This window comes from Camelus bactrianus, chromosome 1 (genome assembly GCF_048773025.1).
Source record: "Camelus bactrianus isolate YW-2024 breed Bactrian camel chromosome 1, ASM4877302v1, whole genome shotgun sequence".
Taxonomy (NCBI): domain Eukaryota; kingdom Metazoa; phylum Chordata; class Mammalia; order Artiodactyla; family Camelidae; genus Camelus; species Camelus bactrianus.
The window spans coordinates 42,451,346-42,470,394 of NC_133539.1; the positions used below are offsets into that span (position 1 = coordinate 42,451,346).

The 19,049-nt window shown below is 36.7% G+C and overlaps 1 protein-coding gene and 1 non-coding gene across 5 annotated transcripts in view; one reads left to right on the top strand and one right to left on the bottom strand.

Moving 5' to 3' along the window:
* The window catches only part of ZPLD1 (zona pellucida like domain containing 1), a 335,223-nt gene that overhangs the window by 177,383 nt on the left and 138,791 nt on the right, over nt 1-19,049 (top strand). The gene's annotated exons all lie outside the window — the stretch shown is intronic.
* LOC123611719 (small nucleolar RNA SNORA18) lies at nt 3,495-3,624 on the bottom strand. The gene has a single exon (XR_006718807.1). It is a non-coding gene; the product is annotated as a small nucleolar RNA SNORA18 (small nucleolar RNA).

Here is a 19,049-nt window from a genome sequence, read left to right on the forward strand (position 1 = left end):
AAACAAAGACTGGGCTACAACCATGTACTCACAAGGGCCACAGTGAAATAATTGGTGAGGCAAAAGTGGGAAAGGAACCAACTGTTGGGGGTAGTTCAGGCCTAAGTAAACTTCCTGAGGGGGTGACCTCAAGTTGCCCTAATTCTTCCTTTGCTCCAGTTGTATAGATTGGTCTTGGAAAGATGGTAGAAGGTTGACATGTCAGACTGTAACTTTATTCTGTCCCTGGAATAGCCAAGGATGTTTTAGGAAATCAATTTGCTCTCTCCAGGAGGACCCCACTGCGATACAGGAACAGTCTTTTAGGGAAAAGTTCTTCTGAAGATGGACATGGTAGTCTCATTTCTGTTTCATTAGCTCTTGCTGCAGAGAAGTTGATGGATAAACTTTAGTTATTTGCTACTTTTCTTATTAAATGTTTTTCTTTTCAACAAAGAAGAATATGGGAGCCTGAATGTGATTGCTGAGATTTGTCATTTTCAGTAGCTCAGGGATCTCCCTGAAATAAACTACAGGCATCTGCTTTCAACATTCAGGTCTATAAAACCACAAGTCAGAGGGAAATGTGTGAACTTTCAAACCCCAGACACTGCTGCATTTAAAAAGAATTGTTGGTATGAATGCTGAAATATTTTCCTCCTGGTCGCTGTTTCTGCTGTATGTGTGTGTGTATGTGTGCTTGCTCAGACGTATTTCATCTACTCAAGAATTCTGAATTCAAGAATTTTGCATCAGAGCTTATTGCTTCCTTGATTAGATTAAAATGTAGAATTGTGTTAGTATTTTAAAATAAGCTGCACATTGTGTCTATGTGATTAATGTAAAATGAAAAAATTTAGCCAAAATATCCCGTTAACACACAAATTGTTGATAGAAATTAAAGCATCTATACTTCCATTTTTGTGAAATATTTTTTACCTTAAAGCAATTTTAAGAAAAAAATTGATATTTGCTCTACTTTGCCATCTAAATCTGCCTTATTAAAAATTATACCTTCTTTTTAGATGTGACAGGCTTAATCAAAATGAAATGAAACAAAGTAAAATAAAATTCAAAAGCATCCCATTTTTCTTTTCCTTGTATTAAGCCGTATGTGGGTGGAAGTTGTCCAGGAATGAGTCTGAAGAGAGTAGTTTGATGGGATGGAGGTGATGCCTTTTAACCTTCTTTGAATTTTGTTTCCTCTCTTACAAAACTGGAGCCACAGAGAACTGTCTCTGTGGTCCCTCCCCGACCTCCTCCTCCAGCTCGAAACACTCTGTTTTGCCTCCTCTGCCATGCACACACCACTATGTGACATTCCTTTGGGAATGAGATTTTCAGCGTGTAGCTCTGTTTTTAAATGGTGTTCAAGAGAGAGAAAATTCTGAGGCAGCAGATCCAGCATTTTCAAATTTTAAAGCTCAACTGAGAAGAGAAGAATTCATCCAGAGAAGTGTAATAAGTTCCACTTGACTGAATCTCAGCACTTTCCACGCACCTCTGTTAGGGAAGGGGTGGATCTGACAAAGAGTTCCCATCCCTAATAGCTGTGGTTCAGAGTCTTGATTGCACAATATTTTGACTTGTACTTCAGGGTTCCCTCAGTGTCTCCATCTATGTCCACGGGTAGCTCTCTCAATATAGCAGCTGTGCCATCTGTTTCAAATATTATTTCAGCCCTTGCTGTTTTGGGATAAATTTCATAAAGTGTATTGCATACACATACATTTAATTGAACAAACGAGAAGCCTTTCCAGTTTAAAAAAGCTTCCTAAATGACAAGAAGTGTCCAATTTCCATTCAAATGGTTACTCCGGGGCTTTAAAATGTGTGAATTCATCTAACAGAGGCTGGTGGTGTGTTTTGAGGCAGATGGCTTGATTCTGTGAAGAAAAAAATTAAGTGGATTTTACTATCAATCTTATTTTTTTTTGGCAAAAGACTGACATAATAAAGATGTGTGTATTACTGAGAATGCTTTTTAATAATGATTCTACCTTATGTTTTCCCCCAAGAATATGGTTAACTGACTAGGAAAATCTATTTAGAGATTTTATGTTTATCCATAATGATCAGCTTAGGAAAAAAAAAAAAGAAGAAGACCACTAACAAAATTGCTGAACTACAAAAGGAAAACGATGCCGTGCAACTTTCTGAAGGAGTCCAAGAGGAAAGAAATGCTCAAGTTTATCTACTTTTTGTCCTGCTAAATAGTTGTGAAGTCAGTAAGTTGAATATTTTGGAGGGAGAAGGAATTTCATTTCATGTAAGAATGTCTTTAAAGGAGTATCCTCAGTGATTGTTAAAGATGTCATGTCCAAGGCACTTTATGTATTTAATACCAGCAGCTTTGGAGGTGAGTCATTGGAATTCTTGCTGAATACTCTCAGATTTAGACTCGTGTTAGCACGTGTCAAAATTATGTTAAAAAGTTTTGTGCTCTAAAGGTCCTTTCAGATTTTGCCTGCTTTATGGAATATTGTAGTTTATCCCCACCAAATCCACTACACTTTTCTTCCATTTGTGTTTTACACAATTGACTGAGTTCTTGGTTAGTTCCTGATTAGTTAAAACCAAATATGTGTCTCCTCCCTCTTGGAAATGATTGTTCAGCAACCGAGGCCTAAGCCAATCAACCAGTTGCTTCTTTTGGCACCTGTTCCTGGTTTAGGGATAAGCATATGACTTTAGTTGTCCCAATTAGTCTAAAAGAAAAAGCATTTCTTTGATAGCTTGGAAAAAGTGCTTTCTTCCTTCCAGTAGACATGGCAGGGAGCATGCAGCCTTTACTGCTGCTCACAACTTCTTGGGGACATGAAGAAAACTGACCTGAGGATGAGATGAACAATGCAGATAGCAGGATGAAGTTTAGAAAGAAACTGCACCTTTGATGACATAAGGGAGCCTTTGAGTTCACCACTCTAAAGCCTGCCAGACCCCTGGACTTCCCCTTGTGTTGGAATGCTCAGTGTTGGAACAACTCTTATTGTTCATGCCAGTTGGAGTGAGTCTTTTTTTTAAGTGTAAAGGGTTTAAAAAAATTTTTTATTATGTATAACAGGCAAAATTATAAGTCCATACATTTTTATTTTAAGGAATTTCAAATGTTATGATTCCTTCCACAGTAATATTAGTTCCTCCAAACTTTGAGTCATAATCTTCAAGATAGACCTTTTGAAAATAAGTTTTGCTTGATCCGCTATTGTCAGGTCAGTCCATAATTCTCTTAGTTGGGCTTCTTTAATCTCCATGTGAATATGGAACTGCTTAAAAAAATTCCCCACCTGTAATCTTTGGGATTCAGTTTCTTTAAGCAATGTGCTTTAAGGCTGTGTTCAGGGTCAGAGTAGGTGGAACTGCCTGGTTCTCAACTTCAGACACTCTCTAAACACAAATAAGTTCAAATCATGTTCACTCCTAAGCTATCACACCCTAGAATAGTGCAGATTGTTGGGATATGCCAATACCCAGGATAAAATAATTGACTATTAGGTCTTTCATAGTTTTAGCAGCTCTGCCTCATGGTTCTTCCCCACAGATCTAACACATACGTCTGTGGGTACAGTGAACCACATATTTAGTCTATGAGGTTTTCCAATGATGTGGGTCTTCAGAAAAAGCCCCATTGGGATAGACCTCAACTGGAGTAAGTTTTTTGATACTTGTAGCTAAAAGCACCCCAGTAGATACACCTGAGGATGTGACTCAATCGTTTATGTCATAAGACTGTCTCCCAGTCATGGGTGGTAGGTCCCTGCTCTGAAACTACTCTGTTGTTTTGATATGAAGGGCGTTAGCTGGAGGCAAATAAATGCTACAAAGATTTATTTAATTAATGTGGGTTTTGGAGTTACTATGTAGTAGATCCTAAAACTTGCACAGATTCTTTGACTGATTGAAGGTGATTATTTCCTCATTAAACCAGTGGTTCTCAAATAACCCCCCAAAGTCCTGACTTCTGATTTCCTCCCCAACATGCTTAAACATTGTCACTCCTCTCCTCACAACCAGAAAAAAGCTGAACAAACTGGAAATCAGCAGTTCTTCTTAGAAGCATCAGAGAATTGAGGTGACAGGGCAGACTGCTGCTTAGAAAACTGGAGAGACAATTGAGTGCAGAGAATCACGGCTCACCAGGACCACAACCACTGGAGCCAGTCGTGGCAGAAACACTTACACGGTATTTGATAAATATCTGGAGACTGACTGTGCCCAAGCTTGAAAATTAAAAACTCCTGGGGACCCAGTCTTGCGGGAGCCCTCACACTTTCATGACATTTACCTGTAGGAACTCCACCAAGTTCTTACAGTGAAGAGCAGAGGAAGATCTCTTTGTGCTTTGGGTAGGGCAAGAGCAACGATTTTGACAGATGCCCAAAGTGTCCTCCATGGCAAAGGCTCACTCTCCAGGGAAACAACTTTGCCAGACCATCATCTAACGTGGAGTAGGGCAGTTAGACAGCTGGCCCTCCTGTAGCCTTTCTGCCTCACATAGGTGTAGAAAAATCATTAAGAAACACTTCTGAATTTCACAACTCCAGGACTCAGGACCATTAGAAAAAATGGAGATTTAGTTATAAGGTATAGAATGCTTCTCTTCCCAGTACCTTAGCACCCTGTCAATAAGGGCTCCTATATAATAGCAGTAAATTACAATGGAAATAGGTGAAAGACATAGACTCTATCTAAAGAGGAGGTTCTAGGGAAACTCAAAGAAAACAGGAGGTAAAAATAAGGTCATTAGAAGAAATTGAAGCCTCTGACACTTCCAGCTATAGCAGACATTAGGCATAGTCTAACTCCTAGTCAGCTAAACCTAAAACCGCACAGTAAAGGCCTCAGTTCTCATGATCCAATACATTACATCCAGCTTTCAACAAAAAATTATAAGACATGGCAAAAGGCACAAAGGAAAACAAAACATCCTCCTGCCCCCCGCCCCCCCCGCCCCCCAAACATAACAGACTGAAGAGTCAAAATGAGCATCAGACTCAGACTCAGAAATTTTGGAGTTGAAGTGAAGACCCTGAATAAGCAGCATCTGCTTCCCATGTTAGAATTGCAAATTCTTGGGTCCTCCCCTAAATCTACTGAATTAGAAATTCTGGGTGGGGGAACCAGCAGCCTGAGCTTTAGTAAGCCCTCCAGGTGATGGTGCATTAGGACCACTGCAGGAAACATATCAAGCAGATGAGAAGATTGTGAACTCTTGTGTTTCCTTAGGTTCTCAGAAATAGAATAATAAAAATTTTATCCTACTAACAAGGTGATTCAAAATGTAAAGAACCCACTAAAGACATCGCTCATGACTTTGACTTTTAGTTTTGCCAAGCAATGTCATTGCTAACGAGTTGTTTCGGATGACTGCATGTGGAATCAAGTTCCCCCAGTTGTGTGTATGTGTTACCACAGGACCTGGAACCCTATAGCCAGTGGACAAGCAGGCAGAGGGGGTTTATGTCTGGATAAAGGGTGCAGGACCTTGAGGGATTTCTCCAGGCAGGGCTGTCAGACACTGCGGCTTCACAAGTTTTACCCATGGTTAGTTTTTTATGAAGCGGGTTTAGGAAAAGGGAGAGGGTGTTAACACGTGCCCTTCTAAAGGCAGACTGTTTTATCTGGCTCTCGGCTAATTCAGCCTTCAGCTGCCCTGTGGCCTGATCACAGTTCTGCAGCCCCCTGAGAGTCAGTTGTTAACCTTAATGATGATTGCTTTGAACTTCCCTGAGACTCTGATGTCAAAGGTCTGCTTTTAGATTTTTGATTGGGTTGCCCCTTATGTGGTCACACATTGTTGCATTCCTGCTCATACCCTGGGGGCCTCTCTCTTCTTGGTGCCTCCCGTTAAGTGATGATAAATGTTTTCTATCCAGCCCAGGAAGAGTCATCACTTACTATTACTTGCAGAGACCTCTTAATTTTTCTTTGGAGGAAGCTGAAGTCTGCAGAGTGATGGTAATTTCCTTCCTTCATTCATTTGTTCAAGAATACTTATTAAGCACCTACCATGTGCCAGGCACTGTTTAATAATGGCAATGATAAATGGCAAAAACACAATTAAAATAAACGAGTCATAGTTCCTATGTCAGTGCTTCTTAAAAGGTATTTGCATAAAACAAAAGAAACTAAATAAAGAGTAATAAAATTAAAAGTAAATAAGAAAAAAGGAAAAATAGCAAAGAGAAAAAGTCATTTGGTAGCTAAGTGCACCTAGGTGACTAAGCACACCCATTTACTTTCTGTCCCCGAAGTTCCACTGGAATGAGTAAATACATATGAAAATAAGAAAAACAATGTACCAGCACTAGGAAATGTGAAGGGTTAGACCAGCAAAGGCAATAAGCCTCTGGAAGATATAAAGCAAATGGGATTGGATCAATATAGGAACCAAATAGAACTGATAAATGTAGCTAATACAAATGAAAGAGAATAGTAATGGAGAAAAAAGGGAGTTTTTTCTTTCTTTTTTCTGAGCAGAAATTTGGAAAAACCGCAAGATCATAACCATTAGGAACTAGAGGCAGGAATGCTCTGTTGGGCACTTAATAAGGAGACCAATAAAACTGGGACATTCTAGACACCTGAGCCATTCTCACAGCGCTGGTACAGTTTGAAACCTAATGAAGGGATGAATGGAGTCCGCCACTGGGGATGGATAGGTGGCATTTAAAGTGAGTACTGGTGCTAAAAGAAGTTGGGTGGTGCTCCCATGTAATATCAGCTGCCAACAGGGTAAACCTTCCTGCATCCTGACAGCAAGCTCCTACCCACCCTATCAGAGAGCTATCTCTGACGACATATCCCAGCTTACTCACCATAGCCTTGGCTTCTGTCATTTGCAATCAAATTTACTATCAAGGGAACTGTGGTATTCACATTGGCCAACTATATTAATCATTTTAAACCCTCACTTACAAGTGAACAATTAAGAAGCCCTAGAATTTTTAAGGAAAAACTGAATTACCAAACTGAACAAATTGAAGTAATTCTTGAGGAAATTGATTCCTGGGAAATATAAAAAATATTATTAAAATAATGTAATCAGAATCTCCAGAGAGATTTGGGGGTGGTGTCACTATATTTGTATAGCTAAAATAGGCTGCTAAGAAAAGGTGAAGTACAAGAGAGAATTTATAGAAATTGAAAACCTCTACACAATTGCTGAAATAAATGTGGCAGTGCAGCTGATAATGTAGAATGCAAAGTTCTTAATTCCCTAAAGTGTCTTCATATTTATGGACTAGACCAGTTGAGCAAATATTTATTCAGAAAAAGGTCACTTGAATAGACACAATTAACTTGCTGCCCAGGTTAAAGAGAACAATATAAGCTTTTTTGGCTGACAGAAGTTGCATTTAATCTTGCAACCTTGGAATGCTGGGTTGATTACTGGAGAGAAGATGATAATATTTGCCTAAGGAGGAAAGAATTACCCAAGAGGAAAAGTCAGCTCTTTAACTTTTGAGGTTCAGTGTTGTTAGCACCACTCTGACCAGGTCTGTGAAAAGTCCAGTGGCACAAAGGAGTCCAGGTTTCCCCAGGAGGAACTCTCTGTGGGAGGAGGTATAATTGGACAAGTGAGCAAGGGTCAACATTAAAGTGAGATGGTAACGTGGAAAGGCTTGGGTATGGGATATTATGCAGCAGAGACCAGAAATACCTATGAACCCAACCATCCAGGCAGATTGCTTATGGAAGCAAATAATGATTAAGCTCGAATGTGAGCTGAATGACCTACATTCTTGGAATTAAGTCTAATGCTTCAGTGAAGCTTGTGCAGAGACCTGTACTTTTGCAGGCATAACTGCAGTGATGGACAAGGTGAAAGAATAATTTTCAAAAGTGTCCATCTGTGTCAGTGACAGAAGTACTAGTATTAGTAGACTCATGACACTTAAGTTTTTATCTATCAGCTGATTGACAGAAGGACTAAGACCTTTGACTGGAACAAACTGTTTAGATTCTTGTGAAATTTAGGGAGAAGCAGGACTACCTCAAGAAAGGGTTAGTTAGGTGTCAGCTGAAGAGCAATTAAAAAATACAAAAGATGTGACTAAATTCATACTCCCCAGCTGGTGAAATAAATCACACAAATTTCCTACAAATCTCAATTTAAAAAAAACAATATTAGAATAGAAATGGTTGAATACCAAATCAGTTTTTATGGACGATCAAGCCAAGAAGTTTTCTCAGAACGCAGTGCAAAAAGACAGAGATGAATATTGTGGAAGAAACTTTGAAGAAAGAATGTCATTCAGTGCAGATATTCACAGGGCATGTAAGATGTTCAGAAATCCCAATATCTACCCAGTGAAATGTGTATCAGGAGAAGCTAGAGAGAATGGAAGGAATGATACCATCAAAGTAATAATAGAGGAATACCTTCTTTCCCAGCTGACAGATATTTATCTTTTGATCAAAAGAAAAGAAAAAAATAGAAAAAGTGTTGTCAATGATGTAAAAAAATTGAAAACTTTTTGCATTGCTGATGGGAATATAAAATTACAGAGCTGCTGTGGAAAATGGTATGGCAATTCCTCAAAAAAATTAAGCATAGAATTACCTAATGATCTAGAGATTCCACTACTAGGTATATACACCCAAAAGCAATAAAAGCAAGGACTCAAACAGGTAGTTGTACACCCATGTACATAGCATTATTCACAATTAACCCATAGGTAGACACAACCCACACGTCCACTGATGGATAAATGATAAATAAAATGTGGCGTATACACACAATAGATGCTTGGGATCCTCCTTCCAGTTTGGTATTGAGACTACCTTCTTTGTAGCCACTCAGGGAGGAAGTTTGAGGAGAGGCAAAAAGTTAAAATATATAAGTGATATATTTACACCTGTATCTCTATCATCTCTATATCTCTATCTATATATTTAGATATTTTAGACACTAGAAATTTTATATGTATATCTCCTATCTTCACTTAGTAAAAAATAAAATGATGAATGCATATTGTGAATGGGATGTGCTTTTTCTGATTCTAGGTGGGTTTTTGGGAAGAAGTTTTATAAGTAGTGGAAAGAGCACTGATGGAATAGTCTAGAAACTGGCTTTTTGCCCTAGGTTTGCCACTAATAAAATATAAAATCTTGATAAAGATCCTTAACTTTCCTGAGTCACAATTTTCTTATCATTAAAATTGGGCTAGGGGATCTCTAAGATTCTTTTCAACCCTAAGGATTTAAGAAGGAAATTAAAAAAAATGGAAATACGACAACAGTATAGATGGGAATTCATTGAAATGCATTTGTAAAATTAGGGGTAGCAGCTGAATTATAAGAAGCAATAACATGTTCTCTAAAATGATTAATTATAATTGAGCAGTTACTATTGATATAAGATGGATAGATCTCATGAATAAAATTGTAAAGCTCATTCTAAACTTGTTCTTTTTCAAACAAAAAGGAATAATAGCATGATGCTTTAAATATTTTAAAACTAGATAAATTATGAATAGAAAAAAACCTAAAGATTAGGAAGCTTACACTAGGTTATAAGTCACTGGCTAGTCTCTGATTCAAAGTGACATACTAAAGTAAGAAAATAAGAAATATCATAGTGGCCCTGCCCTAAGATATATCCTTTCTAGTTGGCAGTACTTCCTGTATTGCATTATAGCAGAGCCTAGTTATCATTTGTTCCATCAACTCAAAAGGCTATGGCTGCGTTCCAAGCGTCTCCACCTTCCTCAAAGATGTTATAAATCCACAATCTACTAATGTGTATGAATATACATTATAGATTAGGTTTATGTATACAAAATGACTCACTTCGCCAACTAGGAGTAGCAATATATCACATCTTCTTTGTTTTCATGAGTGTTGATCCAAGCAATAACATTTCCTTATTAGCAGGAAGTCCAAGATCTTCCATTTGAGTGCTTCTCCTTCCCTACTATCCTAAGTTGTTCAGGTGGCTTTCTCAGACCAAAGACTGTCAAAGATATTTCAAAGACAATTGCAAGTTTACGTTGGTCCTCTCCTTACGGCTTCTCATTGTCACATGGTATCACTGTTGAGCACTGGTTTATCCAGTTCCATAGAAGTGCCTCTCACTTGATGCTAATTCCTTTCTAGGCTAAGTCCCTACATTGACTTCCCTACAGATACTTAACAGATGTGTTAAGACTCTGAATTCTGGAGCCATGTGAACTGGATCTGAATTTTGCCTTTGCTTCTTTTAGGTTATGTGACTTGAGCCAAGTTATCTAACTTTCTGGGCTTCAGGTTCCTCATCTATAAAAAAAGATAACAACAGAATTTATCTCACATAGTTGTGAAAGTTAAATGAGACAGCATATAACAAGCGGAGTACCTGGCACCTAAAAGATTTGTAGAAAATTCATGCTCCTGCTACTACTGTTAGTACTACAGTAATCATTTCCAAAAGTGCAGCAGTGTTGTGAGACTGCTGTGACACATAGCTTAATATTTCCGTTATTTTCCCTTTGGAAGGAGCCTGGGCTGTCTGTGCAAATTAGTCTACCTTCACCCCAGAGCTCTCCATACCAAATCAATTGACCTCCTGGTTGAATATTTCTCTAAGAAAAATGGGCAAAGTTTATGAAAGACAATTCATGGAAGGGTAAATTTCAGTGGCCAATACATATAATCTCACTAGTCCTCAGGTAATTATAAATTAAGATAAAAATGAGATAACATTCTATACCCAACAGATCCACAGAAATAAATTTCTGACAATATCAACCTGTGGGGCTGTGGAACAATGGTCATCCCTATGTGCTTGTAGTTGAGAGGGTAAATCATTACAACCGGTTTGGATTACGTGGCCTCTATGTAGTAGGAAATGGACAAATAAACTGATTTACTTATACAAATAGAATGCTACACATATTAAAAATAAATGAAGTATGTGTGTATCTGTGTGTGAACATGGATACATCTGAAAAACAACGCCGAGTAAATAAAAAGTTGCCTAAGGATATGTAGAGTATACCATTTACATACATTTCTTAAATGTACAATTGTACACAAACATGTAATAAAAATATTAACCGTATCTTCTAAAGATACATCCCGACTTCAAGATGTTAGCTACTTCTAGGAAATGAGGCAGCGAACAAGATAGAGGGGTTATAGCTCTTTATATAACATTTTGTTTCCTTTAAGTATATTAAGACAACAAGGTATTATGATAACATCTGTTACCTATGTGTGATGAGTCCTTAGGTATCTATGTAATTATTTTTTTCTTATCTATAAATATAAGTATTTAATAATATTAGATAAAGAAAAGTAGAGGGGAAAATAATAGCTCATTTAGCCTTTGAGATAATTAGAAAACATTTGGGGAAGAATAAGATTAGATTTCTACCTTATGTCATATACATAGAAAATTCCCTATGGATTAAATTTTAAAGGGAGGGAAAATAGATCAGAAGATAATGTAGGTTATTATTTTTCTGAGTGCAAGTAGGGAAAACTATCTCTAAGCATATAGATGAACAAAATATAGACAAAAGAAACTTAGGCTAAAGGAAAAGATTAATAGATTTTTCTACCAAAAATATAAATCTTTGTCCTGGAACTATAAACAAAATATACATGATGAACTAAATTAATATTCTTAACATGTAAAGGGCTTGTAAAAACAAAAGATACAAAATCTTCTCAGGAGAAAAATAAGATAATGACATGAACAGATAACTAGCAAACACTGATGAACAACATATGCAAATGTTCAAAAACACAGTTATCAACTTATTGCCTCTTAGCTCTAACTTCACCCTGCAGCACTTGCTCTCCAATAACGGACTGGATTGTCTACACATTTCTCGTTTGCAATGAATGTAATGTTAAGCATTGTCAGTGGGACAAAATGCCACTGGAGGGACATTATTAGAATAAGGGGTCTTCTCTTACAGGGCCTGGTGTGCTGTGTTTTGTGTTTTCTTGCTAATGCTACATGATGGGTCAGCTATACAGGAGTATGAGGACATCCAATGGTGCTTTCCCCAGATTTGTGCCCACCACAGAACCTCCCTCAGTGATCCTGCTGCCTGGGCTTAGACTTGGCGACCGTGTTCTTGGGGTCCTCCAGGTGCAGGTTCTGTATAGGTCAAGGTCGAGCCTGTAGAGGTGCCCTGACTCCTCCCCTGTATTCGGCCCCCATCCTCAGCAACCCTGTATCCTGAAAGGTCATTTCTCATGGCTTTCCCAGTGCAGACACCACACACTCCAGGCTTCTGCCCACAGTGGCACTTTGGTACCCCCTCATACTTACCTTCCCACCAGCCTTGGCTCACCTGTACAACTAGACGACTGTTTTCTGCTTGCTGGGTGACTGAGAACCAGCTCTGGCCTGGGTAATCTAGAACATCTCTGGACTTTTAATGAACCTCAGAAATTTTACATTTCATTTCAAATAATTTAATATGTAATATTGTTCTTTCTTTGACTTTTATAATCATTCCCAGACATTGTGTTTCATACCTGTCATATAGTAGGAAAAAAAGAACTTAATTCTATATGTCTTAATAATTTTAACATAGGACATTTTTAGAACCAAGATTTAAGATCTTATAATGAGAAAACATAAATGCTACTGGTCATCTTCATTTGAAGTCCTGCTTACTCCTCTGCATTTTAACAGTAAGCAGATACTGACTGCAGTTGATATCAATAATCAGAATTTATTGATGTGAGATAAATATCATCTAAAATAATGTCAAGGTCAATATGTGCTCAAGAGACCACTGATCTTGTACGAAAGCCAAAGGGTCATCAGCATCTCCATTATTGCACCCCATGTATTATAAAATTTTCTTTTTTAAAATGTAGTTTTCAGGAAGAAAAAAGTTCATGCTTAAGGTACAGTGAGAAGACTGTTTAGAACCTGTTACCGTTCTGGCCATGGAGACTAAGCAATAGTGTAGGTCAGCGGAACTTCACAAATTCTTTCCTGAAACCATTTATCCAGCTTATTTGTATTTTCGCGACTGAATTTTTAGGTGGGATGTGGCTGGAGCTAGTTTGGTGCTGTCATCAGTCATAAAAGGGCTGAAGGAGGAAGTGGAAAGGGGATTAATGGGTTCAAGAATAAAGAGTGCAGAACAGAACAGGGAAGAGGAGCAGAGTTGAAAGGAATCATTTAGATTTTCACTTTTAATAGCACTTCGCTATTCTGCATAACTCTGTTATGGATGGTTCTTCTGCAGTTAGCCGGGTAACATCACAAAGTGGAAATAAGAGACACAAACAACAGATGCTGTCACCAAAACAAATGTATATTTTTCTAATAGAAAAGAAATTGATACACATGAACAAAAATAAGATTTTGATAGCGAGGACAAATTCCTTTTTTGAGACCATGAGCTTACATTAAAATAGGACTGACTACTGGTTAGAAATGATCAAAAACCATCAGCACTAGATCAGTGGCAAAGAAGAACCCGGGTAAGTTTAGAACAAAAAATTATTGGATCTCTCCTTCTGTCTTCCTACTGAAGTACTGTTGAACTTACTGAGAACTCCTGGTCCCAAGCATTGGAAAATATGCTTTATTTGATTGGCATGGTACTCTTTCCAAAGTGGGTGATTCTAATTGTGAGTTTCCTAAAGAGCTGCTAATAAGATACTTAACAGTGGCCTGATCTGTTTGGTAGTAATTAGAAAATCATTAATTCTTTCAACAGATTAATAGTAAAATAATTGTGAACACAAATATGCTATTTATATGTAGACAGATATCCATCTCTATCTCAACCTCTTTTTCTCTTTATATATATATATTTAGTGTTACCACTGACTAAGGGACAAGCCTATGGGGATTATTAAAAATATATGAATAACTCTTAAAATTCAGTAAGAGAATATATTATCTCAAGAGAATAAAAAAGCAAATACTTTTATAGATAATTCATAAAAGAAAAAAAAAATAAATTCCAACACATGTATTAAAAAGTTAACTCCAGCAGTGATTAAAGAAATTCTAATTAACATCAATAATGTGATTTTTAAAGGCCCTTCCTTAAATTTTAAGAATATAAAAAAATTACCTTGTTGGTAAGAATTTCTAGAAAATGGGCTTTTTCATGTAACCTCATAAGTGAAATATTTATCAAAGCCTAATAAAACCCAAACGAAAGTATTGATCATGCAATTCTATTTTAAAGAATTTATCCTAAGTAAATACCAAGAAATATATTTTAAGTACAAAATGGTTTACTGCAGCACTATGTAAAAGAATAAAAGAACTGAATGCTCTAAATGTCCAACAATTGTTGGGAGAGACAGTCTGCCACGGGACCCAAGCATCCATCCCTCCACATCCTTGCAAAGGGTGCCAGACTGCAAGGCTCATGTCTTGTGATACTAAGCAGTTTCTGTAGCTAGTCATATAGGCAACTAAATAGGTCAATGAAGGTGACCATAGCCTGACTACCATATATAGGGCACATTCCTCGAGATGAGGGTGACTGGCTTATCTGCTGCTGTCCACAGTGATTGTTGCTTGTCATAAAGCCCTGGACCTTTGGCCCTGGGTTTCTCTTCTGTGTGCGCAGGTGTCAGCTGGAACCATGACATACCTTTGTGGGACTTGGGGGCAGGGGGAACCAATGCAAATATGCTCATGCTCTCGTTGCCTGTTGTTCTGTGAGTGGTTGTCTTTTTCTCTATCCCAGGAGTCTTATGTCTTCTGCCAGCACCCATGAAACAACAATAGGCCAACTTGTTAGCTTACAAGTAGGGTGAAATCTCAGACCCTCCCTGGTTCTTGACACAACAGGGATTTTGTTAGTATATTCTGGTATGTGAATGGGATAGAGTTTTGTCTTAGCCCAGGCTGCAATAACAAAACATCAAAGACTGGATAACTTAAACAAAAAACTTACTTGTCACAGTTTTGGAGGCTGAGAAATCCAATCTTGATCCAAGATCAAGGTGCCAGCAGATTCAGTGTCTGGTCAGGTCCTCCTTCCTGGTGTGTAGACTGCTTCCTTCTTGCTGTATCCTCATGTGGAGGGGAGGGGTCTCTAGTCTCTTTCTCCTGGAAGGGCACTAATCCCATGGGATCTCCACCCTCATGACCTCATCTAAGCCTAATTACCTCCCAAAGGTCACACCTTTGAATATCATCACACTGGGGATTAGATCTACAACATAGGAATTTTGGTGGTAGAAACAAACATTTAGTCCATAACCAGTCCTAAGCTGCCATTAAAAGTTATATTCTCAAAAAAATTATCAGTGCATGAAAGTTCCCATGACATATTGATTAGAGAATAAATAAATTATAAAACAATACAGTTTGATATATTTTTAAAAGAGTATATACATGCTCAGGGAAAATTCTACAAGTGTATATATGAAAAGATAAGTCTAAGTTCATCCTGGAAATGATTGCATCATTTCTTAGTTCAGTGGTTCTCAAACTTTAGTATCTCTCAGAATCACATGTGGGGCTGTTAAAATACAGCAATGTTCAGTGACACCCCTACAGATTCTGATTCGGTAGGTCTGGGGTGGGATCCCCAAATTTGCATTTCTAACAAATTCCTGGGTGATTTTACTGCTGCTTGTTTGGGAAGCACACTGAGAACCATTCCCTTGGTCTATGTGGCAGTTTAGTGCAGTACTTATAGGCATGGACTCTGGAGCCAGCTTCCCTGGGTTTACAGTTGATTCTGCCACTCTCTAGTTGTGTGCCTGTAAGCAAGTTTTAAAACTCTTTGTGCCTCATTTTCTCATGTGGAAAATAGAGATAATAGTAGTTAACTCATAGCATTAAATTATAAAAACTTTAGCACAATGCCTCTGATATTATAAGTGCTCTCATTATCTTTTAGCTTGTCTAGAAAGTAGAAGTATGTTAATAGCAAGAGTTTCATTATTGGCCCCTACCAAGTTCTTTGTGTTACAACTGTACACCACGGTAGTGAAAGAAGTATGAGATTTTACAATCAGGCAAACTGTGTTTATTGTCACCTACTGGCTTTAGTTTCCTCATCTATAAAATGGGGAGAGTAATTTCTCTCCTGCATTATTTCTGAAAAGATTAAATGCAATCACATATATAACATACCTGCCAAGTAACCTAAGTCAATTAATATTAATCCTCCTACTTCCCACACCCCTTCTGACTAAATACCACTCATTTAACTAATAAAAATTAATGACTGGTTATTAAATTCTTCTTCTTATTGTTTTAGGCTTCAGGAATACACCATTTCACAGGACCATTTCATAGGGATCTCTTAAGGCTTACATTATATTGGGGGGAAATTTTAGACTTAGGACAAGAAGCATTATCAGGAGTGAGTTAAGTCTGATTTTCCTGCTATTTTCTACTAATTTAAAATTTAGTATTGAGCAAATCATTTATCTGTGGCTCACTAGTGAAATGAGATGATTGGGCAACATATTTCTAAGATCGTTTAAACTCTTAACGTTCTATCTGAATGTTAGACTTCATTTAGTCATTCGGGGCATTCTATTTCTCCATGCTGTAGTTTCCCTATATTCACAGCAGGCCCAACAAAAGTTAATCCTAAAAAGAGTTTAAAGACTTTTGAGATAGTCATCTTCTAAATGCTTTTAGTTAGAATAGGGAGAGAGAATGATTTTCCACTTTTAAATATGAAAATGAGTTAATTCTGTAAAACTTTATACTATGGCTGTTACAAACTATTCAATTGTTTGCACTTCTCATTTCAGTGTAACTGAAGTCATAGCAAAGTTGAACAAGATAGATCATCCTTATGAAAAGAATTTAAAAAATCAGAGACTGTGAAGAGTGTCATGTACCTGGTGGTTTGAGGTGTGAGGTGGAGTGTTCTACCTTTGTGCTCCAGGTCACTGATGGTTGAGAAGTACTTTAATCATGTTTTTGATGGAAAATAACAAAGAATGGAAGTGTGTTACATGTGTATAGAGATTATGATGCAGAATTCATTAAAGAAAGGGTATCTTTTGGGAGAAGAATTATTGTAAATGTCAGGGGTCTTGAAAAGGGATCATAAAAGATCTTACGTCTTTTTTTTTAACTTAATAATTTTATTTTATTTAAGATCTTGCTTCTTAATAAAAGAGAAACTATCTTGACAATTTTCTGATACAATACTTTCCTGAACTTATATTTTGGAAAATGAAAACAGAGATAAAATTATTTACTTGCATACTTACTTTGATTTAACTGAGAATATTTGGTTAGGTTTTCACGCACCAAAGTGAATTGAGAGTGAGAATTTCAAATGAATTTTGGATGTATAAAAAATGGGTTCCTGAGGAGAAAAGAGTTCATTTTGAAAACATCTAAAAGGAAGAAGTCTTCAAACTTCCAAAATATGGATATTTGGCATCACGTTTGGACTTACTAAGAATATTTTTTTCTGAGTAGAATGTTAAAACTTTAGGAAAATAATGAAAATGCTATTAAGTTTAAATAGTTAAATTTGACTCAGAGGCCAGGAAGTGAATTCATTTTTACAAAAGTAGCTTAATGTTGAGATCTTATATTAAACATATTTCATATTTGATTATTTTTTTCAAGGTACCAAAAATATTTCTTAATTTTGAGAACCAAATATTTTGACATAGTTTAGAGGTGCATGTTATCACATCAGTGTGTACTAAGACAACTTTTTTGTTTATTTATTATAGCTTCATTGTGGTATAGTTAACATGCAATAAACTGAACATGTTTAATATATTCAGTTTGATAAGTTATGACGCATGTATGCATATATATATCTGGCCATTAAAATATTACCAGAATCAATATAATTAACATTATATCATACCTCAGAGTTTTTTTGTGTCTCTTGGTTATCTCCCCTTTCCACATTTCTTGACTCTCCTTCCTTCCCCCACTATTCTTTAGGCACCATTGATAGGTTCTCTGTCCTTATGGGTTATTTTGCATTTTTTAGAATTTTATATAAATAAATCATACAGTATGTACTCTTTTTTTTTTTTTTTGCCTGAATTCTTTTATTCCACTGGACTATTTTAAGATTCATTCATTGTTTTGCCTGTCTCAATAGTCCATTTCTTTATTTTGCTGAGTAGTAATTCATTGTATGGATATGTTAAATTTGTTCATCCATTCAACATTTAGTTTGCTTAAAGTTTTGGCTATTACAAATAAAGCTTCTATGAACATTCCACTCCACCTAAAAAGATGAAATACTTGCATATAAATCTAACAAAATATATATAAGATCTATATGAAGAAAACTATAAAACTCTGATGAAAGAAATCAAAGAAGAACTAAATAAATGGACAGATATTCTATGTTCATTGACAGGAAGACTGATACTCTGAAGATCTTTTCTTTCCAACTCAATCTATAGAGTCAACACAATCTTAATCATACTCCCAGCAAGTTTATTTTCTATGGCTATCAACAAACTGATTCTTAAGTTAAATGGAGAAGTAAAAGACCCAGAATAGCCAACACAGTACTGAAGAAAAACAGGCTTAGAGGACTGACACTACCAGACATCAAGACTTACTATAAAGCTATGGTAACCTTGAAAATATGGTAATGGCAAAAGAATAAACAAAAAAAGAGAAATAAGGAGCCCAGAGATAAACCTGCATAAATATAATCAACTGATTTTTGACAAAGCAACAAAAGCAATACAATGGGGCAAAGGCAGTCTCTTCAACAAGTGGTGGGGGAAAAACTGGACATCCACGTGCAAAAAAAAACCCAAACAAACCTTGACCCAGACTTTACAATCTTTACAAAAATTTACTTTAAATGAATTATAGGCCTAAATATAAAATGTAAAACAATAGAACTCCTAGAAGATAATGTGAGAAAATGACGTCTAAATGACGTTGGGTATGGCAACAACTTTTTAGACACAGCACCAGGTATAGTCCATGAAAAGGGAGAGATCAGATGAAAAGAAAATAAACACAATATACACAGGCTCTGTTTTATTTATCATACTTATAATGATCCTATAATTAACAACAACCCCTTAAATATTCATTTGATAAGAAAGAAGACTGTAGTATAAACAGGTAAAACAATTGCACAATCTCAGTAGGTAGGAAGCAGAAGAGAAGGGCT